The sequence below is a fragment of the Haemorhous mexicanus genome, chromosome 2 (genome assembly GCF_027477595.1).
Source record: "Haemorhous mexicanus isolate bHaeMex1 chromosome 2, bHaeMex1.pri, whole genome shotgun sequence".
NCBI classification, from domain to species: domain Eukaryota; kingdom Metazoa; phylum Chordata; class Aves; order Passeriformes; family Fringillidae; genus Haemorhous; species Haemorhous mexicanus.
In genome coordinates, this window is record NC_082342.1 from 63,924,798 (window position 1) to 63,952,624 (window position 27,827).

Here is a 27,827-nt window from a genome sequence, read left to right on the forward strand (position 1 = left end):
TCACTTCAGAACAATTCTTGAGAGGAAAAGGAACTCGTGCACCATTTTGCTGTCACAGGTCAGAATTTTGGTGACATTTGATGGTGATTGCAATGGTCTACCAAGCATCAGGCTGTAGAGAGAGTAGATTTTCATTGTGCTAGCAATAGTTTGGTCTGAAATGTTAAACATGGACAGATGAGTCTGCCATTATTTACCAACATTTTGCCTTAATGTCCCAGAACCACACAAGGAAAATTCCTTTATATCAAAGTTTGAATATTTCAAAAAGATGTTTCTACTGCAAAATATGTCTCCAAAAGAAAACAATGTCAACCAAATTTCTTCACTGCTTCTCAAAGCTAATACAAATTATAATCTAAATTATTCCCAATAAAATTTTAGACAAAAAAAGTCAGTGAAAAGTGATATCTGTTCCACAAGTCAAGCACATAGTTTAAAAATCTACAGCTAAGAAGAAAATTACACTTAAAGTTAGAATCTCGTTTCATTTCTTCCAAAGATAAAGGTGGTGCTTCTTTAACTGGATTTTGTTTTCACTTTTGGACTCCTGTTGAAGTGCATTAGGTCCACAAGATCCAGAATTTAAATTCTTCTGGCAGAATTGGATTTTATCTTAAAAGAATCTTGCCTAAAATAGGATAAAGATGGTGCTTTGTGTAGATATTTAAATTGTGCCTAAAATTGACTGGTTTCACCACTCCAATTCTTTCCAATACAGAGATCTACTGTAACGTTCCTAAAATGTCTCATCTTTCAGCAAGCAGAAAGAGAAATTGATAGGAAGCAGAGAGACAATAGGAAGCAGACATTTAAAATCCTCAGCATGAAAAAGAGAGCAGAAATGTTAATATTGAAGCAAAACCCAAATTACTGGTTTCTATCTTAAGACATTTTTGTAAAAATGTATATTTTCATACTCTATACTTTTTTATTGTGTGAATTAGACAATATTCAGCTTGAGTTTATGAATCCTGAGGTTCCACATTTCATTTTCTTGTGCTTTGATCCAGTCAACTTGCCAAGAGAGTCTTGCAAAGGAAAAAAATCCTTTCACCATGAAGTAGTTGATTCCTGTAAATAGCAGTTAACAAAAAAATCCTCCAAATCCCACCAACCAACAGACCTCATGTTTTGTACCAAACCACTACAGCCAGATCTTACTGAAGCATTCCTAAATTCCAGGACTTTGCTATTAAGAACAATTATTGTGGCTGCAGACAGCAGTTGTCTTCAGACATAGCCTTGTGGATTTTTGCAGTAAATCATGCTGAAAATATTTTAATCCAGCTATCTGCAATTCATGGTTTAATTTTGGAAGATAAAGGTGAAAAAATGTAACTCCTTTGCTCATAAACAGTATTTCCACTGTTATCCCACTGATGTTTCTAATATTTTCATGCAAATTCATATTTAGACTTTGAACAACAAAAAATCTTCATGGATGGCATAGGTCTCTTATTTCCTTCACCTTGTTTAAGATAACATCTTAGCTTTTGACATAAAAACTTAATTACTCTAGAAATCACATTGATATTGGCATGTGATCTAAAACATTCCAGCCAGTATTGTCATGCTGAAGTGCAGAGCATCGTATTTCTCAAAAGCCTAGCAGTTAGTCCTTTCAGGGAGCAGATCTATCATCCCTATCTCAGCTGAGTTAGCATCAACAAATCTTTTAGAACACAACCAAGATCTTTTAGATCTTCTATCATTTAATGGAATCTGCCACCCAGACTTACATACTTAGGATCCCTGGACAAATCATAATTCCTAGTGTCAAAGACGGTGGCCAGAAAAACTAGATTGTTAAGTAAAGACATCACCCAGAGTAGGAGAGTCTGAAATAAAAAGAATAGGAGATATTCTTGCAATTCAGCCATCCTGCTCTAACCCCTGCAGCTCTTAGATGTCATATTCTGGAAAGCTTTCTTTTAGGTCAAAACTTGCACCAGGCTAAGGAAGTAATTTCCAGAGACATCTGAGCACCCCAGGGGAACCCAAGAAGGCGAAAGGACAGCTACACAGAACCTGTAGATTGCCTGAACTGGCAGTAACAGGTGGGAGGAGTAACCTGTGGCACCTACAAGAGTGATTACAGATATATTACATTACTATTTAATGTAAGAGAGAATTTTTTTCAGCCAAGACATCACAAAGCTATATATAACAGGATTTGTGATGCAAAGACCACCTTCATTCCCTCCAATCTGCAAAAATACTGCTAAAATAATATTAGCAGTATTATTGTAGAAAACTCTTAACTCATGTCCACTTGGAAACATAGGGAATTGCTTGATATTAAACAGAAAATTCTGACTCACTGCCCAAAAAAAGCTGATTAATAGCTACTTGTGCTCAACAGCCTAACACTGCTTTTGTCTGCAGACATTTGCAAAATTGGCCTGGGGAAAACAGAAAATAACAACCTAGGATTTCGACTTTATTTTGTGTGTGTGAAAGCAATGGCTCAAAAAAAATTACGTACAAAAATTTTCTTTGCATTTTTTCCAGAAAGTTGAATTCTATCTTAAGGTCTGCATCCTATCTGTATTCTGGCTCAATCAGCTTTAAAGGAAGGTTTTTGGAGTCTGCTTTCTCTCTTTTTGACCAAATTTTATGGTTTAAAATAAGGCTTCTGAAAAGATGCAAGAGGTTTTTGAGAGACTGTTCCTATTAGTGATGACTTTTTCCCCTTATACAAACACACAAGATGTAGTCTTTCTATTGTTTGTGTAATATTCGCTGCTAGTACTCCTGATGTTTTGTCCGCTTAAATCTTTCCCTCCATTTTTTATTTTTTTCCCCATTATTCACTCAACTGAGAAATACTTTTTAACTTCTAGCATCAGTTTCGAGGCTAGCACATGACAGCAATTTGAAGTCAACAATTTACTTTTTTGACTGGGAGAAAACTGACAGAAAGGTCAAATGTCAGGTTCTGAGTGTAGTATCAATATACCCAACATCAATCCAAAGAACCTAAACACCATAATATTCCAGCTCATTCAAGATATGTTCCTCCTGTTGTAACAAACCCATCTTAAGGCTGGGAATAGAGTTATACTAGCTGAGTGGAACAGTGAGAGAAGGGTTTGGAACTCAGTAGATCTCTTAAATCAAACAAAAACCTGAATGAAATATTTCCATGCAGTAAATCTGCATGGTCAGGAGGTTATAGGAATTTCTACTATTACTCCCCCTCTCTCTGACTGAGTAATAGTGCAAAGAGATCCCTTTTGTCTTTAAATAATTTCACCTTAAGAGAAATGCAGACTTCAATAATAACATATTTGAAATTAGTTTTTGTACCTGATTCAGAAGCAAAACTCATTGTCTCAGGATACTTCTATGATCTCTTCATTTCTATGTGAACTTTTATTTTTGTCTATAGAATGGGAAATATGGTCACCATTCTCAAGGACTCCAATACAGAAAAGCATGAATTTTGTTACATAAGCAATGAAAATTCTTACACTAATACTCCATGTGTGATCAGTGTAAAATTGTATAAAAAAAGAGGATTTATATTTTGTATTTAGGCAATGATGTGTTATATAAGTGTTTAAAAATTATTATGATTTTTTATTTTCTGCACTTAGCAAATAAATACATTTAATTAGAAATAATAAATGTAATAATTTGCTATGAAGAAATTAGTGTTGCCTTCTTTTACTAGAATTGCAAGAAGTATTGTTATTTATGTCAGTGTTTAAAGATATGCAAGTTCATGCTTTTGTTTCTGAGAAATGTTGATTTGCATGGGATTTTATATCAACCTTTTATGTTTGATGGGTTTGTTTCTGTCACTTCTTTTTCTGATTATTAGTATATCTAATTGCTATACTTATTACATATTGATGTTATTGATCAGTTAAATACATTAGACAACATAACTTGATGACATGTTCCACAAGTACTTACAATGCCTTTCTACACAGAATTCACTGTCTGAACCTTCATATGGACTTTTTAAACTTCTTTAAAAACCTGGTTTTTAACTTTTGCTTTTTTTTTTTTTTTCCCCTCAGAGGGATCAATTGCAGAAAAACATGAAGATGTAGAATCTGGAACAGAACATTCTATTTTCATTTGTGTATCTGAGCTAGGTAATGTTTCTGAGAAGATCAATAATGATAGACAAATTCCTCTACGCTATTGTCTTTTTTTCTTTTGTAAAAGCTACATTTAGAATAAGACTCATGGAAATAATCAAAGATTTTCATTCATTTCACAGAAAATAAAAAAATCTTTCAGACATAGATATCTAATTGTACAAGATTAATTTGAAAGTATGATGTAGTTTTCAGCTTTTCTTACTAGTTAGGAAAAGTATTGGGTTTTCTATATAGAAATGTTTTTTGTGTGTTTCTTGTATATTTGTCTTTTCTCATAATTCAGGAAGGTTATAAGGAATAATTTCTAATGAGAATGTGAAGCCAGAGATTCATAGTTTGAGCATTCTAGCCAGTTTACATTATATTTCAGCTAGATAAAAAATGCACAGATCTAGGCAGTTTTGCTTCCAGTGAAATATTGAAACTAATTTCTTTTTTTTCCTGGGAAAAAAAAATTATTATTAACTCACTTAGAATATTCACTCTTAGGCTTCAATTTTGTTATCAAAGGTAGAATGCATTGCAAAATAATTTCTTCTTATGAAAAAAATATATGTTGGAAAATGCATATCTTACAATAGCCTTTGCTCATTTCTTCAGCTGGGCTTGGAATATAACAGAGTCTGCCATTTTCTAACAGCTGTGGAGCTTTACCCTTATACAGATCTACATTTTTTTCTGATCACCTCTTAATGAAAAGAAATTGACATTTATTGTCAATGCTTTTGATCAGATATTGTTTCCAAGGTGCTAACAGCAAGAGGTAATTTGGTTCTAGTGAGGAAAAATAAGTAAGCAAGTAAACAAATAATTAGAAATTTAGTATTCAGTTATTACTAACAATATCATGTCCTTTTTCTCTAAGTGAGAGGCTCTCTAAAAGTTTTCCTTACAGAAATTATTATGCACGGTTATTGGAAGAATGAGCATAGTGGATGAGATGTTTGTTCTCTCCAATTATCTTCTGCTCCCCAGAATCAGATAAGAACAGATACACAGGGCATTAAAAAGGAAGTAGTTCAAGAAAACCAGACAGTACATCTGGAGGAAGCAGCACAAAGACTGTGTTAATGGATTCATCAAAATCATCATATTTAGTCACCAATGAACATACTTAGGAACATACTGTGTGTGACTTTGCACAACTTCTCCTTGAAAAATTATTTTTTAAATTTATAGTTTGCACAATGCTCTTTGTCAATAAGTCAGACTCTTTTCAAGAATATTTGCTTGTTTAAATATTGCTGCTTTCAAAACTTAGAAGTGTCCACTTTTCTTTCATTGACAAGTAGAAATGATTACTAATTCTGAATTCAGTGTCTCCATACCATTCAGATGTTTCATACCGGACAGTGCTTGCCTCAGTACACTTCTCTTGGAATAAAAAAACTCACAGTACCTATTGTACTAAATGATAAATTTCTGTCATGAAAATTTTCACCTCTTAGAGTAAAATAGATTAAGAGAAATATATATATATATATATATATATATATAGAAAGGATTTTTGAATGAAAATATCTACTTGTGATTTCCAAATCCACCCAGTCAGGAAAGAATGGAAAAATATTTAAAAATAAACTAAAAACCAAAAAAAAACCCCAAAACCCAAAAAAAAAAATGCAAGAAAACTCATCTAGAAGGTGATCTAGATGCAGAGAAGAAAATCTTCACATGACTATTCCTCCCCACCATCAACTTTTCCCATCTTGTCCCCAGTGAGAGCCTCACTAACCTAAGGAAGCAGGAATAAATTGGGAAAGGTCACAGATCCTGAAATGTCTAAAACTCTCTCACCTGTTTGTAAATGCCATTAAGCAGAATATAACACATTTAGAGTAGAGTGCTTTATGGACTATGCAATCAAGGTACTCAAAATCTTTTATGTAGCAAACTGTCCCTAATCAAGTAAAGCAGCATAAATTATTTTCATGACTCAGTTCTATAAAAAAATGAAAATTATTCTATTGCAATTGATTGACCTTTTCCTAGAGTGTCACAAAGAGTAGATCTTCATTTGTAGATCACAGGTAAAGAATGTTCTCATGAACAATCAAGAAATTTAAAAAAATGAAGCAATGAAAAAAGAAGGAGGTAAAGGATTGGTAGCATGCAATGATTCTTGAGAAATTTAGGCAACAATAACAAGGATCAAGTATCACTGAGCATTTTCAGTAAGAATAACAAAGCATACAAATTAAGTAGGAAAAAACCTGTTTCTTTTAAGAGAAGAAGACAACTGCATGTCAAAAGAAAAGAAAGCAGCATAATCCAATCACATTTCATTTAGTCTAACAAAATCAAAAGTGCACATGTGAAATTCAGTGTTTCTTTTTTCTTTTTTTATCAGAATAGAATGACAATACATGCATATCACTGCATAATTTTCTTTATTTTGCATGAGGATAGGAATAATATGAATATTTGATTTTCACTGGGGAAGAAAAGTCTCAACATTTAAATATTACCACAAAGTATGAAAATAAAGTACAGACATAATGAAAAATCATCAGCAGTACTTTGTGTATGAAAAGACACAACTGGAAGAAACAGTTTGTTTTAATTCTCCTGATGATAACAGCCTAGTTATCTGAAATCTGATTTTTTTAATCTTATAGTGTAATTTTTGAGGCAACAATGCATATATAGGGTAACTTCTATGTTTAGGTAATTAGATGGCCAGCTCCCTGATTCCATTAGAGCTTTATTTCAGTTTTGCCCCTCGAAACAGTCTGTTATTCAATGCTCTTTGGAAACTGGACCAATGAAATTACAAAATGTTTGGGTGGCTTTCCAGATTGGTCTTTCCTAGCTGATATGATTACAACTTTGGGAAAAGTTCAGTTTATTTGAAAAGATAGATCAATTTGTTAGAATGTCATAGTCAAGATTTCATCTCGTACATCAGAGGAAGGTACAAGGAAAATGGTGAGTGTCCTAATCCAGAAGCAGAATAAATATGAAAATATCAAAATATCATGAATTCCTTCTGACTAATAAATTCATTTACTATGATATGAATTCCAGGATATTAAATTTGTTTTGGAAATGTAAACCAAGAAAAAAGGGGTTATTAATGAAAATGCAATCCAGATTCAGAGCAAAAGATATCTAACATATTTAGGCAATAAAAGTTTGAGAAATGTGCAAAACATGTACTTACTTCTGTACAGAAATTATTTTCATACTACTGGTGCAAACCAGCTGATTGATTGAAATAATCTAAATCACCATTATTACAGTACAATCATAATTGTCATAGAAAACCTACAGAGAAATTGAAAATGCATTGAAAATTTTCATCAAAATATTTAAATAGCTTTTAATGTAAAGATAATATTTTCTTACTTGCCTAAAAAAATGAAATTTCTTGAAACTATAAACTCTAAGAGAAAGTATATTGACTACATTTACACAGATAGCCCAATAGATTTCCAATGAACAAGATACCATATACCATATTTCAATTCCCTCTGCTGAGAAACTCAGTGTGGTCGATTAACAACAGGTTTCTGTTGCACAGTCTATATCAAAATATGGCAACTTTCTTTTTCTTTCCTATTACATTACATTGGTTTTTTTTCCTTCTTTTGTTTGCCTTTTGAAATACGGTAAAACTTGCTTATGTGATTTTCTGCACTCATATTTTATTAATTCTGTTTTACAATGATGGAATTTCTCTTTGGTCGGTTTGAAAATCTAAAACGAATAGGACTGAAGACACTGACCATTAGGTATGTATTGTTAAGTGCAATTTGAGAAATTAATGACATCAGAAGTCAGAGTCATTCAGTGGATAAGGAATTGATTGGATGGGTGCAGGCAGAGTTGTGGTCAATGATTCTATGTCCATGTGGAGGCTGGTGGTGCCTATGTACTGGGGCTGATGCTCTTCAATACCTAAACCAATAGTACAGACAGTGGATCGAGTACAATCTCATCAGGTTTGCAGATGACTCCAAGCTAAGTGGTGCAGCTGACACAACAGAAGGATGGGATGACATCCAAAGAGACCTGGACAAACTTGACAAGTGGGCCTACAAGAACCCCAAAATGTTCAACAAGCCCAGGTGCAGGTGCTGCACCCGGGTTGAGGCAATCCATGATGTGAATACAGACTGGGAGAAGAAGACATTGAGAGCAGTCCTGTAGAGAAGGACTTGGGAATTGGGGATGAAAAGCTGAACATGAGCCAACAAGTCAACACTGCACACTCACAGCCCAGAAGGCTGAGTTTCGTGAAAAGACACATGGACAGCAGCTCAGGGAGGCAATTCTCTCTCTCTATTCTGTTTCCTGGTCTGGGGTCTCCAGCACAAGAAAGCTGTGCACCTGTTAGAGCAGGTCCAGAAGAGGGCCTCAAAGATGATCTGAAGCCTGGAGCCCTTCTCCTGTGAAAAAGATCATATTAGGGCCTTTCATTACCTAAAGGTGGATTATAAAAAAGAGAAAGAATGACTTGTTTAGAATGGGCAGAAAGTGACGGGACAAGGGGCAATGCCTTGAAGTTGAAAGAGAGTAGGCTTAGATTACATATTTGGAAGAAATTCTCTACTGTGGTGAAGGACTGGACCACCTTGCCCATAGAGGCTGTTGTCTGTCCCATCTCTGGAAATGTTCAAAGACAGGATGGATGGATGAAATCCTGAGCAACCTGACCTCATGAATGGCATCCTTGCCCATGGTAAAGGGGCTGGAAACAGATGATCTTTCAGGTCTCTTCCAACCTAAATAATTATATTATTCTATTAAACATAATAAATCACTAAGTGTTAGAGTAAGCAAATCTTTGTCATACTGATGTAGACAAGACTCGAGTTTTATTGCTGGAAAAATATCTGTGAGTACCTGCATGCAGTACCAAGGTTACAGTGAACAAGGTGAAGATGATGGACTGTGCTGTAAAAGAAATAGTATATAAATCCAGAAAGGTGGCATATTTGTATACTGCAGTATTTATATGTCACATTGAGTAGTGTATGTAATGCTGAAATTATAAAGCAAGAAATACAGTGGCTAGGCATGAAAGTGACAGGTACTAAAGATTTATAAGAGGTTGAAAGAGCTGATTCTACTTTGATAGACAAAATGTCCTAAATTGTGTTATTAAATTATGAAGCACAGTGATGAAAAGATCCAAATAGCTTTTGAAAAACATTGAAAATGCATCTGTATCAAAATATATATAATTATATCTATGGCCCTGAATGTAATAATATTACTATCTACCAGTTCCAGTCAGCTTCTTTTTTTGCTCTGTTTCTATCTCAGCTCAACCTCAAAAAGTTTTGTTCAACTATTGATCCATATTGGCCCAAAATGACAACTAATCAATTTATCTAGCTTGTCTGTTAGAAGAGAAGTCTTGAATTTAGATGCAATTCATTTTATGCTTTTCCTTTTTTTGCCTCTATAATATATGTTTTGTGTAGTGATACCTTATAAGAAGCCAGAAAAGTGACATAATATATTATATATATTCCTTAGTAAAATTTAGCAGCCTTATCATAACCTAAATTTTGTAGTAAAGTAGATGATGTCATCAGATTAATACAAAATATATAATGAAAATATGAGTTAGCATATAAATAATATTTAATTAATTAATGATATCAAAATAGCATTAAAAAATACGCACATCTACAAGTTTTATGAAAAGCTTTATTAACATTAAAATAAATCATAATCTGCATGAGAGACTCAGATGAAACATTTATTTCAGATTTTTTATTAAATAGACGTGTGAAATTCTTTGCTTTTTGAGTAAATCAGCTCATGGAGTGAAAATTAAGGGGTTCACAAATTATTACTTCTGGATATATGCATTGAGCAGTTTTTAGAGCACAGAATAAAGTAGCACATATGTAAAGAGAAGCTGCATAAGTTTCAGTTTCAGAGTTCCTTTATTTAAAGATATTTCTTTATATTTTTAAGACCTTGGGATTTCTTATTTAATGCTGAGCATTTTAGAACTGTCTTATAACAATATGCATAGTTACAGTGCTATATAACTAAATTATAAATTACCCTTTTTTTACTAAGCAATGGAACATGAAATGCCTATATTAGAAAATTTCATGTATTTTTAACTACAAAATGAGAAATCCAGCAAATAAAAGTTGAAAAATGAGAAATAATCTTTCTCCCATGACAAGAAAAAGGAACAGATCCTTGCCCTTCTCAATTTTTTTCACTGATGTGACACCAAGGGCTTAGCCAATGTCTTAAGGGGTAATACAATGCAGAAAGAATCCTTGAATATACAGCTGTTGAATCAATAAAAGTGTCACCCTCTGTCACTAATGAGATTATTGTCTGAAACAAAACATTTTTTCTTCTTTTTAAAGGGAAGTAACCCATTTCATTGTAGTCACCTTGATCTTCTCTCTTAGCACCCAATGTAGTTGGGTGAAGTCAAGGGCTGACTGGAGCATGTTTCTTTAGTGACTCTTGTCCTGGAATTTGGGACCAGTGGAAATGACAGTTTTCTAGATCTTGGAGAGCTTCTGCTATTCTGAATGATCAAAGTGTGGTGAAATGAGAGTGTAGACTTGTCTCATATCACTTTTGAACTTTAGAGATACAAGTCAGAGAATCACAAAATTGCTGAGTTTGGAACATACACCTAGAAGTCATCTAGTTCAGGCCTCCTATTCAAGCACCTAGAACTGGGTGCTCAGAACCATGTCTAAACTGCTTCTGACTATCTTCAGTGAGAGATTCCACAGACTCTCTGGACAACCTATGTCAGTAAACAGTCACCCTCACACTAAAACTGTTCCTGACATTACTCTGTTTCATTTTATGGCCATTGCCTCTGGCCCTGTCACTAGGCATCACTGAAAAGAGCCTGGTTCTTTCTTTGCAATCTCTCTGAATTTATATACACTGATAAGATTATTCCTTAGCCTTCTCTTCTCCAGGCTGAACTGGCCTAGCCACCTCAGTTTTTTCATCATATGCGAGCAGCTTCAGTTCTTTCATCCTCTTTGCGGCCCTTCTTTGGACCCTCTCCAGTACGTTCACGCCCCCAGGGACCACAGGCTCAGACAAGGACTCCAGATGTAACCTCACTAGGGCTAAGTAAAGGGGAAGGATCGCTCCCTGCTTATTTGTTGGCATGGGCCACTTGAAATTGGGCTAGGTGGTCCTTGAATACTAAATCAGGACTTTTATGAGTGCTTTTTCCTCCCCAGGCCTTATCCTTTAGGACTCTTCCAAGCATACCTCTGAGCCAGCCAAAGTCTGCTGTCCTGGATTCCAGGGCTGAGCTTGCTCTTCACTCTTCTCCCTGCTCTCAGTACTGTCTCATATGCATGGTAACCTAGATTTTCAACCTAGACGATCCCAACAAGCCCTTTCTTTTTTGTGAGCATAATGTGTGTCAGAGCATCCGTTCTTTGGCTCCTCCATCACCTGAGTGATGATCAGGGATTTTCAGGAAGCTCGTGGACTGCTACCCCTCTGCTATATTTGAGTATAATAAAAGGGGTGTTTTGTTTATTTAAATGTCCTGATACATTTATGAAGGATATACCTTTTCTTTGCTTTTAGCAACACTTTTATAGTGAAAAAATACCTTCCATTCATTTAGCATTTTTCCCAAGACCCACACATTTGCCTGCTTGTCATCAGAGTCACTGCAGTAGAGTAAGGGGCTTTCCCTCTTTACTGTACGAGCTATAAAAGGTTTCAGGCTGGAAAAAGACTTTCCATAGCAAGAAGACACTTTTCCAGAAGGTCAGGAGTCACTAGTGTTAAGTTACTTTGAGTCTTATTACTGCAATAAATTTCTCCTCAGCTTCCCAAGTGAGTGCTTCATTCCTGAATATTCCTCCCTGTTCTCTTTTATTCAGAGAACAGCCGAAGTAAATGAGTAAGTCCACTCCAGATCCTAAACTGACAGGCTTAGTCATTGATGCTAACCTTTATGAACCCTATAGACTCCTCTTTAAATAACAGCTCTTTAAGGAGACATAATCCAAAATTATGATCCCTTTCAGAAGGGATTATTTACCACACACATTGGAACAAGAGATTCCTTTCTTCAGAATTTGGGATTGTCTCATGCAATACCATTATCTTAGACTAAAAAAAAATAATAAAAACAGTCACCAATTTTATTATCAAATGTATCATCCTGGGTCTCTAAAGTTAGGCTTTTAAATATGTAAATAGAAAGCAAATTAGTTACTGCAACTCCTTTTGGCTCTGCCTGGCTGGATTGTCTTGGGACTTTTGATTTGGTTAATGATTGAGGTTTGTTTTTTGTTTGTTTGTTTGTTTGTTTGTTTTTGCAGGGGTTGGGATTTGGATTTTTTTATTATAGCCTTTTGTATATACAGAATATATAGAATGGTATGTCTATATGTAGAAATCATGTGTCTAACTTTCACGCACTCATGTTTAAAAGTCTTGTGCATCACTCCATCAGAAACAGTCCTCCTTCGTTCATGTTTTTATATAGAATCACAGGTTTTTCCACTTGTCAAATATGACTGCAAGAACAAGTATTTTAAATGAAAATATAATATAGATGGATATAAACACATCCAGAGTTCACATTTAAAATTTTAAAATGTGTTTAGCTGTATCAAGCAGTAACTAATCTTTAAAGTCAGCAAGAGACATTTAATTTAGGTAGGTATCTGCTTCTTAAGAGGTAAATTACTATTATTTCTTCATAGTTCATTGAAGGGAACAATATTTCCCCCATATAGAAACTTTACACGTGTGCCATTAAATTAGGTTCTAATAGGACTGTCAAAGTTAGTTCATATAAATTTATTCATGAGCTGGAAATATAAACCTCTGAAACTATATTTTTAGGTAAAAAAATTTTTGTTGTCTAATCTATGGTGATCCATAGCTGGCATTCTTCTTTTTACACAAATAATCCAACCTCTCAGTTCTATCGCCCCATCAGGCATTATTTATTTTTTTATTTAACAGCATCTTAGTTCGAGTCAGTGGGTATTTTTTTGTCCTAGGCCCTCCTTTGAAATATAGAGGGAGAGATGGCATTCTTCTATTAGGGAAACATAATGGTGCTCTAGAATTCTTTTGGCTTTTGTGAATACTTGCCTATAGATCCTGAGATGACATAAAGATTCTTACATTCATCCCTTTACTACAGAAATTTTGTTTCAGATTATCCATGCATGTTAAGAAAACTAGTTAATCAATTTAAGGTGGATGTGCTGTCCTTCACAAAACTGAATAGTTTGTGAAGAGTTGTCTCCAAAGAATAGTGCCTAGCAGGTAAAAACCTGGGTAAGAAACAGAGACCAAGGAAACAAGAGAACCTTGTGGCTGGTGTCTGGTACAGGCCAGCTGATCCAGGACTATTGACAAAATCTTCTTGCTCTGGCTACAGGAGGTTTCATACTCACAGGCTCTTGCCCTGAGGGAGAACTTCAACCACGTCAACATCTGCTGGGAAAGTGCAGGAAGCTGTAGGCAGTCTAGAAGACTCCTGGAATGCATGAAGGATAGCTTCTTAAGCAAGGGAATAGACAGCCCTACCAGAGAGGATGCAGCACTGGACCTGTTGGATACCTACATACTCAACATCAGTGAGTCTCAAGGCAATCAGTGGTGTCAAGCTTGGAGGCAGCCTGGGCTGTAATGATTATGCACTGGTGGATTTTGCAGCCCTGTGGGATATGAGCCAGTCAAAGAGTACAGTCAGGACTGAATTTTGGGATAGGAAACATCCAACTCTTTCCAGCAGTTATTAGCATCCTCTGCTAAACTGCCCTCAGGAGCAAGGGAGTAGGACAAAGCTGACAAATTCTAAGGATGCTTCCCATAGAGTGTAAGAGCTCCTAATCCCCAGGTGAAAGAAATCAGTCAAGGAAACCAAGAGTTCAGTATGGTTAAGTCAAGCAAGAACTGCTGGTCAAACTAAAGGGCAAGCAGGAAGGGAAGGTTGAGAGAATCAGGATTGTTCATCCTGGAGAAGAGAAGGCTCCAGGGACATATTACTGCCATGTTTCAGCAGTTAAAGGGGTCCATAGAAAAGACAAAGAAGGGATTTTTAGCAGGGCCTTTTTGAGACAGGACAAGGGATAATGGTTTTTTACTGAATGATGGTCCATTTAGATTATATATAAGAAAGAAATTCTTCCCAATGAGAGTGGTAAAATATTAGAGCAGGCTGCCCAAAGAGGTGGTGGATTTCCCATGGCTGAAAATATTCAAGGGCTTTAAGCCACCTGATGTAGTTGAAGATGACCCTGCTCATTGCCAGGAGTTGTACTAGATGGCCTTTCAAGATCCCTTCCAACACAAACTATTCTATGATTCTATGACTCTGTGATTCGATGATTCTATGATTCTATGATTCTGTGATAAGATACCGTTTTATAAATTGCTATGTACATATAGTGACAGAGATCCTAAAATTAATTGCAATAATCAAATCAGTCAGCCAAAATCACTGTAAAGTTTCCATTTAGCTAAGTTAAAAACTCATCCATAACAGTGATGAATTAATAAATAAATAAAGTCTGAGCTTGCAAGCTGGTTGAATAATGCTGAAACACTATGGTGATCTCATTTTTCACTGAAATCATAGGAAAAAACAAACATTCTGAGAGGAAATATTTATTTATTGTTGTCTTCTGTTCTCTGAACACACTACCTCATATACAATGTGGTTCTCTGGGAGTGATTTTTTCTTATTTGTGGCAAAATGAAATGGTCCTGCAATTTTTTACCCACAGTTCCTTATAAGGGAAAAAAAGCAATCGTTGAGTCTTCCTCCCAAACTCACACACCCATTCTCTCCTAATTTTCTACCCTCCATGCAAGCTTCATTTAAAATAATGATGCAGAATAGTTAGTGGAGGAGTCAGAGTCTACAGAGCTTCAGCAACTGCTATTTGTCAAGTGTAGTCAGAGGAGAAAAATAAAAAAGTTTAAGCAGCTCATTCTTATACTTAAGTACATTTCTCCCAAAGAGCTTTCTATTTTTACAACCAGGTTGAAAATCCCCTGAGGGAACAGGCTGAATGAAGTATGTATTTAGTTGAAGGCAGACTGAGGCACTGGCTTTCCCACTATTTTCCATTGGTATTGCAAGGACAGAGGAGGTAAAGGAATATCAGGCTCTGCACTAAATGTTATGCAGAAATCAAAGCAATCAATCAAAGGAAAGCCATGGTGGTTAGAGATATGAAAAATCTGAGAAATTCAGCACCAGCCTAGTTTGTAAATGTTATTTGTTTTGGATCAAAGCACCTCAAGATATTATTTATGAAATTTGACACTCTGCTTAGTGTAATGGAATTATATGAATGATACTATAGTTATTTTCTGGTTTACCTACAAGGTTTACCAAGGTTCACTTACTTAAGATAGTTTTGACGCCTATAATAAGGACAGTGAAAGAAGTGGTTTTTCCAACACTACTTTGTATGTTTCTACTTGTGTTTCAAGACTACGTTAAATTCATCAACTGCATTGAAAAGAGCTCTGAAATGCCTAGAAAATAGTTAAAAGAATTTGTGGAATAGAGTGGAAATTAGTGAATAGGAATAGTGGAAATTAGTGTATAGAATTAGCCTAGAATTAGTGGAAAGTTCTCCAAATCAATACACTGGTGTTGAGCTGGTGGGACAAGTTAGTCTCCCCATGAGTTTCTGTGAGAAGAGAACAATCTGTCTATAAGGCAGCAGTGTGCCTTTGTGGCCTGGAAAACCAAAGATATCCTGGGCTGCATTGGGAAGAGCATTCCCAGAAGATTGAGGGAGGTGATCCTGCCCCTTTTCTCTGCCCTGGTGAGGCCACATCTGGAGCGCTGTGCCCAGTTCTGGGCTCATCTTGAGAGAGATGAGAGAGACTTGGAGTTCCTGGAGTGGACCCAGCTGAGGGCACAGAAGATGACTAGAGGTGGGGAGCATCCATCTTATGAGGAATGGCTGAGGGAGTCGGGCCAGTTTAACCTTCAAAAGAGATAACTGAGAGAGGCTCTTATCAATGTTTACAAGTATCTAAAGGGAGGGTGTCAAGATGAGGGAGACAGGCTCTTTTCCATAGTGCCAAGCAATAGACAAGGAGTAGTGGTCAGAAACTAATCCACAGGAAGTTCCACTTGAACATGAGGAAGAACTTTACTGTGTGAGTGACTGAGCACTGGAACAGATTGTCCGGAGTTAGTGGAGACTTCCCCCCGGAGATATTCAAGAACCCTCTGGACACAACCCTGTGTCACATGCTCTAGTATGACCCAGCTGGAGCAAAGAGGTTGGACCAGATGATCCACTGTGGTTCTTTCCAACCATACCCATTCTGTGATTCTGCAATTCTGTGAGGTCACCAGGTTCCTGGATGAAGTAGAAGTTTGAAAGGTCCTGCTGAAATTGTTTCAGAAGGAATGAGCACAGAAAAAAAGAGCATTATGCACAAATAAATGGCCTAAAGGCTAGATAATCTGAAATACAGATTGAGAATCTGCCAGGAATCTGCTAAAGGAAGATGTAACGGTGGAGAGTCACAACCAGCAAAATTTCTTGACGACAAAGACCTTTTACTGTGACAGTATGTATCCCAGCACATATAATTTATCGCTGTTATGGTAACCCATGGGTTGAAAAATAAATTCCTGTGCAAGGGAAAAAAACCCTTTATTTCCTATATTTCAAGACAAAAAGCATTCCTAAAGTGTTCCAGACTCAACCAGACAGGTAAAGTTTGTTTTAAAGACTTGTATGTTCCTGTTTGTCAGTGGTACAGAAGACACACATTGTTAATACCAACAACCCTGATCCAAGATTTAGTCATTTGAGTTTTTATTTTTCATCAACTTTAATAGGCTGCTTATAACAAAAATGAGAACTTTATAAGAATTATGATTAGCCAGAAAGATAACAACTTATCTTAACAACAATATTTTGTTGACAACAAAATGCTTTTCCTTCTTCATTTCCAGAAATTTCATTCAAAAAGATGGAGGAGTATTGCCTATTGACAGAAAATAATTAAGATAATGTAAGAAAGAGAAAATATGCAGGATGTGTTATCTCTTAAGCTAGATCCTAAACTACAGCAACTACAAAAAAGAAGTAAGGTACAGGGATCTATGATCATTTCTTTTCTATCTTTGAACTCTTTATCAAAAAGCTCACTGTTTCTTCAGGTTTGAAGAGATCTCTTCAATTTCTCTCATAATACAAAATAGAAATACCAAGAAATTCTAGGCAAGTTTTAAATTCTGATTCTTTAAAATATTCTTTTAAAATCTTATATAGTAACAAGTCCCTACTTGATGCATTATTCTATTAAGATTACTCAGGAATTTTTTTTTCTTTTTGGTTTTTTGGGGTTTGGTTTTGGTTTTTAATTTTCTATCTCCTGTTTTCTTATGTTTTGCAAACATATTTGGATAAACTAATTTCCGCTTAGAGAGAAAAAAAAATGGTAGAGGGTATGTTACCCTGTTTTAGGATGGGTTTTTTTTTACTATTTGGAACTGTCATTGCAAATATTTCCTATTATGCAAAAGTTCTAAGAATTTTTTGTATGTTTTAGTTTTTAAAATATCCACAGCTTCTTTGTCATTTTTCCATTAAAAGACCCGTAGTCAAAACCCTTTTGAGTTTTAATAGAAACTGAAAATCAGGAGCAATATGTAATTTCTTGACATTCTCTGACTCTCTTCCTTGTTCTCTTCTCCTCATGCCCCCATCAGTATTTTAAAATCTCATAAAATGAGAAAACAAATAATTAAAATGAGTTTCAAAACCAAGTGTCTGCCTCTCCCAGCTATTTCTGTTGCAGTAATTTTTACAGACTGAGAATTATAATCAACATTGTCATGAATGTAGTTAACCTTCCAACTGAATTGAAGTTGGATTATTTTGTTTCAGCTTCCACATTTCACTCTGATTTATTCAATTTTTATATTAAAATTAAATATTTATATTAAATTCATATTTTATATGTATTAATGATTGGGGTGTTTTTTACATTGATCTTTAAATCTGTGAACACCCTTTTCATACAAATATCAAAACTTCATGGTAAAATCATTATACAGTGATCTTCCTAGAATGATAGAAATTTAAAAAAAAGACAGTTGAGATAGATGTGAATTCAACTAACAGTAATGTCCAAATTAGATTTAAAAACCCCAACATTTGCTTCTATCTTCCAGACTAAATGTCCTGTTCAATTATATTTCACCAAAAATGTGGAAAGTACATGAAGACCATTGATCCCCAGGTCTTTGTGCCAGTGATATTTGGAGACAATGCTCTTAAAGAACTGATGGGAGAAGTGAAGACATGAAATTGTGTGGGTCGATATCCTTCAGTTCACACTGTTCTTCTGTGCAGTCAGAAAGAACTGAATGTCCTTAAAGTTAAAAGCCCTTCTGAAATTCCTTCTGGTGTACCATAGATCTGCTGTGCTCTTGGGAGCATTTTTGCGCGAAAAGAGCTTAACACCAGCTAGAATATTAAGGATCTTAGTCAATATTTAGCCAAACTGTACAGATTTAGTTCTTTTAATCTTCACTCACAAATCAGTCTGGTGATTTTTACTACATTTACTTATATTTACTTACATATAAATTCCTAACAATTTGTCAACATGTTTTTAGTAGTGTGGTACCCATAATTGAATAAAAGCAGCTTAAACAACTTTCAAATACCTCTATTATTATTATTTTTACTATTATTATAAACTACAAACACTTCATATTTCAAATATACCCATCAGGCCCAAGTTTTAATAATAAACTTTGACTTGGCGTCAAAGTCAATTGCAAGATGAATCAATGGTAGATATTTTTAACACTATTAAATACTTAGTGTTGAGTTACCTTTGCGTAGTTATCGCTAAGTTATATATTCAGGTGAAATTTCTTTATGAGAGAAGTCCTCTGAAAATATGCCTTGATTTGTCTGGATTGCCTTTTCATACGTATCAAATCAAACATGAGCAGAATAGACTAGAAATTAAAAAGTCATAGCAGATAGTTTTATAACTGCCACTACTATTGTGAAACACAGCACGCAGGAAACATCTACAAAAGTATTTTTCTAAGGCATTTTTAACACCTTTCAAATTAATCTGTTTAGGTTATGACAGATGTGAAATCTCTTTGACTCAAAGAGCACTTCAGTGATGCTTGGAAGTCCTTGAAGACTGTAAGAACAGCCACGAGCTTGGCATAAATTAATTTTTCTATGTATCACCTCTATAGGCAAGCTGCAGACAGCTTCAAGAAGTGCCTGGCAATGCAATGAGTCCCCCAAACTTCCTCTTGCAAGTACTTTAAAAAAATTTAAATAAAAGACCTTTTCTCTTTCTTCAAGAAAATAATATTTTTGTGAGTCACCAGTACATTATATACATTCTGGTTAATAGTCCCTTAAAAACCTGTTTGCAAAGAATTCACGAGGTAGGCAAAAGCTAGGCATGATGTTATTTTAAATGGACATTTATATGAGTACTGTTGTTACTACCTTTGTGTTTTTAACATGTAGGAAAGAGATTAAGCTGATCACCTTCTTTCTCAAGGAAACCACTGTGGTACTTCTATTCCAATAGTTTTGGAAAGTGTCACAGAACCAGTTAGAAAATGAGTGAATCCCTACTATGAGGGAGAGTCCCACAGGTCAATGTGATGTACAGCAATCCTTTGCAAGCAGTTAGGATGAGAAGCGTTGCTATGTAAGCATGACAAAAGGTACAACTATTCAGCCTGAACTACTGGAAGCTGCAAAAAGTCTTGAAAATGTTTATTTAAGCATATAAGGTGATAATTCTTGAAGAAAGGTTTGTTGCAAGGCAATGGAGGTACAAATGGAACAAGACTGTGAAAGTGAGATGAAATAGTACATTACATTAACGACTCAGGTAGTCTTAACATCACTAAGATCACCAAACAGAGTCTTCAAGATAAAGAACATTAAAACCCCATGCATATGAAATTAATAGGAGGTTTTCTGAAATAGTCAGGTCACGGATCTTCTGATGTTCAGTATTCCATCAGAAAGAAAGAGATAATTGCTTTGAACATTATTAAATGTATGATAGAAAGCATGCTTCTTGTTTTTTTCACAAGTTGTTGTAGATCAAAAACAACACTATTAAAGCTGATGAAGTTAAACACTGATGAAAACAAAAACTTTTTAATGAGAATCCAGCTCAAATTACAGAGGTTTGACAGAAGCTTTATTGTATGTCACTACCTAGAAAATACAAACAAATTTAAACTTGACAAAAGATGTGACAGGAAAACAAGTGTTTATGGAGCATGTAGTACAAAAGGTCGTGGCATTCCTGCCTGTTGATGTACACTGGAAGCAAAACTGAAGGGGGAGTTTTCAGAAATGGCACCTTCTCGGAGTTTAATGTAAAGCAGAATCTCAGAGATGGGGGAAAAATAAAAAGAAAACATATCAAGATGTTCTGTTCTGAATTTAAGCTGATCCATCAAGGTACTTACTGCTCCTGGAATTACAGATTGGGATTTCTTTCTTTGGAAAAACATAGTTTGAATATTAGAGATCTGATAGTAATTTATTTGAAACGTAATTAGCACTTATTTGTAACTAGGCATGTATGTCAGGAGGAATGTTCTCAAGTTTTATTAGTTACATGTGGTTATATACTGCTGTTTTAAAATATAATGCATGAGGAATGCCCATAAAAGAATGATTTGCATAAACTAACTCTTTCCAGCCCTGTATGTAGGCACAAAGGAAAACTGTAGACAGAACACATAAAGAATTAATTACATTGGCAAGGAAAGAGCAATTTAAGAGCAATTTAAGTATTTCAATACATTAATATTGTCCTTTAATCAATTAACAATTTTTTCAAACATTATTTGTTAATGATATTTTTTTCCTCAATTTGACAATATTTATAAGACAAAAAGGATTACAAAATTTCTTTTTTCACAAGTAAGCTTGATGGGATGGATAGTAAAAAAACCTGAAGATGCTTATCTTTTTTTAATGAGCACTTAAATTTTCATTCTTGTTAATTCAGAAGTTCAGACAAACACTTGTTAACTTGAAACATGTGAATGCTGCCTTTGGTGTGACATGAAATGAGTCACATGCTGTATTGGATTAGATCATGAATATGCATCAATTTCACTGGGTTGCCGGGAAAGGAAAGGAGTTTCACTCAAAGCCAAATAGCTTAGGTTTATACTTGTGTACAAGTCATTTGTGGCAATGTATATAAAACTAAGCAACAATTATATTAACCCTTTACATTTCAGTGATGAAAAAAAAAAAATAGTGACAAGGGGGTCAGTGTCATGTTCCCAAACATACTCATCTGTTCTGTAGTCTTGCCGACATCACAGGATCATTAGGAAATCATTCAAATTGGGTTAACCAAATATTTATATATGAAGTCACTAAATGTCAGTGATTTTCTGTTTCTAGTTCCAGTGCTAGATATTAAATGAATATGTTTATATAATGAATATGTTCCATATGCTTTTACTTTTGTTCTTGGACTTTATTATCAATGCGCAATAAGCCAATTCCATCAGTTAGTAGTAATAGGTCCTTTTAATTTAGAACTAAGTTTATAATGTATTTAGGAGCTTATATTTTTCTCAAAAGAGCATCTTTCTGGCCCACGGTCAGGTTTATAGTGATCCAGTTAAGAAAAAGAACTTTGCAGTAACAATTCTGCTACTGGAGAAAGACTGTTTATATGAACAAAAATGTTTATATGAAGATAAAAACACTTTTTTTTTTTTTTTTCACATTACTACTTGCTCGTTTCTACTGTTTGAAATTTCTCAAAAAAATTTTAAAAATATTTTTGATGGATAGATCTTCTCTTGTCCCTGTAGTTAAAAAAAAATATGCAGCTCAAGATTAATATCTGCATATTTTACTATTGATAACGTGCTAGTCGAGTTGGGAAAATTACACTTGTAGTGTAGAAGACCATATCTGTGGTGTGGATTTATTCTTCAATTTTAGAAGAGAGAAAACAATGAAGGTGGATCTCTTAACATGTTTGGTACTGACTGAAATGATAAAAGAAATTAAAAATTAGGATGTATAATATTATGCGGAAAGATATCTCAGAAAAAGTGCAAATATTTGCATGTTTTTGCTCTAAAAAAGGATTGAGGAAGAATTTTTTTTTCAATAGTTAAGTAATTTCTTTCTTTTACAGTTTTGATCTTTAAAACACAAGTCCTCTGGTTTTATTTTCTTGTAGAAGGAGCAGAGATGTTTATATACTCCTTCTTTTTGTCATTATGAGGCAGCTGAGAGAAAAAAGACCTGACACCAAATGTTGAAGGTATAAATGGTATTTCTACTTAAAAAATAAATATATGCAAGCATAAAATGAATATATATATTTCTATTCGCATAAAAAACATCTCACTGATAAATCAGGACATTGCTACGGAGAGAAGGAATCTTTGCTGTGACATGCACTGCAGCCTTTTGTAGTAAGATACAGAAAAGAGAGTCAAGAAAACAAAGAATACCCTTGATATATTTAAGAAGAGAATGGTAGGCAAGAAACAACCAATTTTTAAATTGTACTGTTATCAATTTAATGCTCCCTTCAGACTGAAAAAATAAATGCAGCCATTAGTAAATGATCACAGCAATATTTCTTCACAGTCTGCCCTTTTGATGGCCCTACAATATACACTGCTGAGGTAAGAAAAGTAAGAATTCTAACACTAAATGCATCGCTGGCTCAGGAATATATATTCTAAGCAAAAAAAGTCTATGGAACATTCACACCACAGATAATTATGAATCATTTGAAAAAACTCACAGTGGGTAGGTTCAGAGTGGCTTTTCCCAACTAATAGAACTAACGAAATAGAAAGCTGTAGCTTTCTAAAACATAGGAATGTGTTTTAGTTAGACATCCTGTAGAAATTGTATTGAACTGCTTACAAAGCTTGCAAAAAAGACTAATTTCTTAATAATATTTGTAACTTTTTAATTGATTTTCCTATAAAAGCCATCACTGGATCATTAGGAAATCATTCAGATTGGGTTAACTAAGTATTTATTTTTATATGAAGTCACTAAATGTCCGTGATTTTCTGTTTCTAGTTCTAGTGCTATATATTAATATATCTATTATATTTTTCAGATCCTGCACTGCATTAGTGTTTAACTCTGAACTTCATACAGAGTGCTAGTAAGCTCTCATCACATTTTGGTCAGACAAAACAGTCCTTCCAGATCTGAGAACCAAAGCCATCATCACAGCCTCAGGCCCTGAAAAGTATAAACAAAAGTAAATTGGGAAAACACAGACTGGGGGGATGTGACTTCATTCCCTGAAGCTGTAATTGGACAATTAACCTATGATATGCAAATAGACAAAATTTATATCTGTCTGAACGACTTACAACTATCATCCACTTCGGGCGTAGCCTCTGCGAGGATCCTGCCCTGTCCAAGGTGTATCCGGTAATGGCCTTTAATAAATATCTACTTTATTCTTTTAACCCTTTCTAGCCTCTGTTCTAGGTAGCCAGTCCAAGGCATCACATTCATTTAATCCACATTTCCTGAGCTTACCTAAAAGGTTACTATGGCAGACCTACTTTCTGCCTTTTGACCCAGAATCCACGCTTCCTTCCTCCTGCACCAGAATCCCTCCCCATTTCAGAAAATCCTATCTATGCTGCTGAGAAAGGTATTACCAATAAACAACTATAGTATCAACCACAGCCAACAAAACACTCTTTTAGGAAGTGACTTGCAGTCATTACCTCCTTGGAGTAAGGAATGGAGTCCTTTTTCACTTTTTTATTCCCCTTTGGATTTGTGCTGCTTTTTTTCTAAAAATATTTTATCAAACATACCTTACTGTTGTAACCTCACTTAAAAGTAGAAAGCACCTTTTGTATAATTAAAAAAAATTTCTGCAATTGTCATATTTCTCTCACAGATTTGAGACTTCTGTCATGCTGTGCTATATTATGCTTTTTTCCATGGTTTTCTTTTCTCAGTATCAATAGTTTTTGATCTATTCCTCTACCAAACTCCATCAATTTCTTATAAAATCTTAGCAAAAGAGGTATGAAAATACCTGTGGATATGCTTGCATTGTGGTTCCCTTACATCCTTCTGAAAGACTCAGCAATATTCATGTTGGTATCAGCCACCCACTGTCCAAACTGTTCATCCAGAAATATGCCTAACTACTTTCCTAATTAATAAATAAATAGTCATATATTAATTCCTTCTGTCTAGAAATGACCAACATTTTAAATGCTGGTTTTAATCCTAAAGTTAAAGTGTTTCCCAGAATGAGGACATTATATTGAGATACATCCCTGCCACCATTTGCAGGAATCTGTGTTGCTTCTTCTGTAGTCAGATATCTTCCTCTCTATAAAGCCTGCCATTTATTTTCTTTCTTCTTTAGAATTCTCTAGACTTCTATTTTGCATTGCCCTCTCATATCAATCTCTCTAATATAAGATTGTTTCTTTTTCTGGAGAAACACAAAATGAGATATTGTGACTTTGAAATTGTTTTGTGCAATAATATTGCATTACATAGATTAATAGTCTTATAAACACAGTTAATTTATGATCAAATGTAGTCCATGTCAGCGCAAAATAAAAGGTCTCTTCTCCCCGTTTCCTCTCTATATCATACTGTGTAGCAGGAAAAATGCTGCCACATACAACACAGAAAAAAAATTTAGATAGTTCTCAAGAGCCACACCATATTTTAAACTGGTCACCTCAAACACTAGAGCAACGCATGTTGCCTTTTTTTTTCCTTGTAGTCCTCTTCAACATGGTATTTTGGAGATAGTAATGGGGGCTATCAGTAAAATCAGGAATATCTGTTCAGACTGTGATTGCTCATGAGCTTCTCTGAATATCAAAGCAGTTAGCATGGTTTAGATGGAAAATTAGAATAGAGAGCAAAGAGACCCAAGCTGCTAACAGAGCAAAGTGCAAGAAACTGGAACTGGCATTTAATTATCTTTGATACCTCTGCTACTCTGTCAAATCTGGCTAAAATCAATAGATTCAAAAACTACAGGAACAGGAAAGAGACATATGCACACAGACAAATGTGCACACTAACTTTCTTCCTGTAGTGAACGCTTCTACAAAGCCTCCTTATCTGGTGTGTGCAAGGGCTGTCCCATGCTGCTCAAAGGGACAGCACACATCATGATGAGGGGCCAGATCTGTGTGAAGCAGAAAAGACATTCACTAGTCTTGCACTGAGATGTGCCTAGTTTGTAGTCTGGATGCTGCACATGTCCTTTGCAGTACGTCCAGAAGCACACACAGTCACAAGTGGGTTAAGGCAACAAAGTCAGAGGTTATTTCATCCAAATGTTCCCCTGTTCATTGGACTGTACAGCAGGAAATATGGTTCCATAAGGCACACCTATTTCCCGTCTGTAGGCTGCCACAGATGGACAATACCAATCTCTGTTTGAATCAAAGGTAAATGCTGTCATTTGTTCTCTGCGGTGTCTGAAAGAATGGCATTTCAATACGCTATGTTTTGCCTTAAAGAGACTTTAAACCTCCCCAAAATTCAGTCCTAGATAGAGTTGTACTATATGAAATTGGAGACAAAAGCAGACAGAAATAAGTTGAGGAGAGTGACCAGCAGAAATTTTATGTATGAAGCAAGATAGTTACAAGGGAGCTAAGGGTTCACCAAATGCCCGATCAAGAACTCAGTTTATATTTTCAGACTTCTTGAAATCTAACAACTCAAAATATGGTGAATTACCATTCATCTACTGAAAAACCTTTTCATCATATATACATATACATATGTATGTAGGTATATATATGGATATTTTGTCAGTTTAACTTTTGTCTGAGTTTGAAATAATCATTATATAGCATTCAATTTTGCTTCTATTTTCATGCATAAAGGATTAGACTAACCTGAGTCTAGATCTTCAAAGATTTTATCTTTCCATTTTAACAAGGTGAAATAAAGTATTGTTTTCCCCTTGGTATATTCTACTCTCTTACATGTAAAAAAATATTTCCTGTTTTAAGAGTTTCCTCCTTGACACTTAAGGCACAAATCATCTCACAAGCATCTCTAAGTAATCCCAGCAATGTAACAGTACAGGGATATTTTGATGGATTGGTTTTTATTTGTCTGTATCTATTCCAAAACTGAAATTCCATTTATTTTGTGATATTATGATGATAGTGTCACTCTTTTGTGCTTATCTCCTTTCTGTACTTTTTTTGCACAAAGGAATGTGGTTTCGAGAAAATATCAACAAACCTAGGCACTTGAAAAACTACCTGTTGTCTCCTATTCCAAACAGGGCAGTACTATGCGTGTTGAGCTACTAATGTCCATTTTAACAGTTCATCCAGTAAAAAATTGATACTTCAAAGAATTTTTTTTTAACCACCTTCACGACTCCTGATGACATTTTTTTAAAGGAAGGATCTTTTGTGAAGGCTGAATGGGTCAATTTATCTAACTACACCCTCGTGGGAAAAATCCGAAAATGCAAAATAAGAAACAGAATCTTCAATCTGACATAGAATTTTTTTTAAGGGTTCTTCAATAAAAATTGATGTATGTGCATTTTATTTCTATTTTTCAAGAAAAGGCTTTCTGCCATTTCAAATTAAAAGGTATTTTCCCTGAATTCTCTCTACTTTGCTTCACCATGACAGATGCCATAAGCTAGGTGTAGAAGTGTATAAAGTAGAGATAAACATTCCTAAAAGTGAGAAATCATTCAAGAGGCAGAAAGGGAGGACTAGAACTGTTTCAGTGGATAGGAAATTCGATGCTTCTATGGTAAATGTAATAGAGAGAAGTAGGTTTATTCTTAAACCTTGCTCTGACAGAGGGAGATATGCAAGTCATGGATGCAATAAAAACTTACCTGTGACTCATTGCCCAAGCCAAGTGATCTGTAGTTGTAAAAAGCGTTTTTTTTCTAAATTTTTTCTAGAGACATGTGCTATGGAAAGCTGTGTCCTTTTTTTTCAGTTGTTTCATCAAACAGAAATTGCTGACTAGCAAAGGTCAGTCAATAAAATGCAAATTATTCAAACATTTATACTAACTGCATGTGCTGACATTTAGGAGCCCTAATTTTGTTCATTGCATAACATAAATCCTTGAAGAAGTTGCATCATTTCTCACCTCAAAAATTTCACAGCAAAAAGATAAAAGAAAGTAAGATGGGGAGAGGAATGGGAACCTTTGATAAACTGTAATTACACATATTGCTAGCACAAAGCAAAGACTAATGGAAAATTATCTCCATAGCCAAAGAATTGCTGAGAAAGTAATGTTTACACAATGCTCATACAGGATGTGTTCCCTCCCTGGTTTTTTTTAGTTGAATAAAAACTATCTTTAGTCTTTTCCCTGACTGGGAATGCTCATCATCTGCAGCTGGAAGGCATTAGGTGTGTCCCTGAAGGACATCCTCCAACAGTTCCATCTGAAAGAAATCCAACAGTGCTCCAAAAATTTCCCTAATATGAGCTGAATCAAAATGAACAGAAACCATTGACAAATTAATTGAAAACCATGTTTCTGTTCCAAACTAAATACCATTGCACGCTCAACCTGTAAAATAGTTCTAGCTACTTGCATTAAATAAGAACTGTTTACTTAACATGCAAAATAATGTTACACTGACTAAAATATCACAAAAAGGCAGAGAGACACAAAAATTGTGTATTCTGTGACATTTAAGAAATCT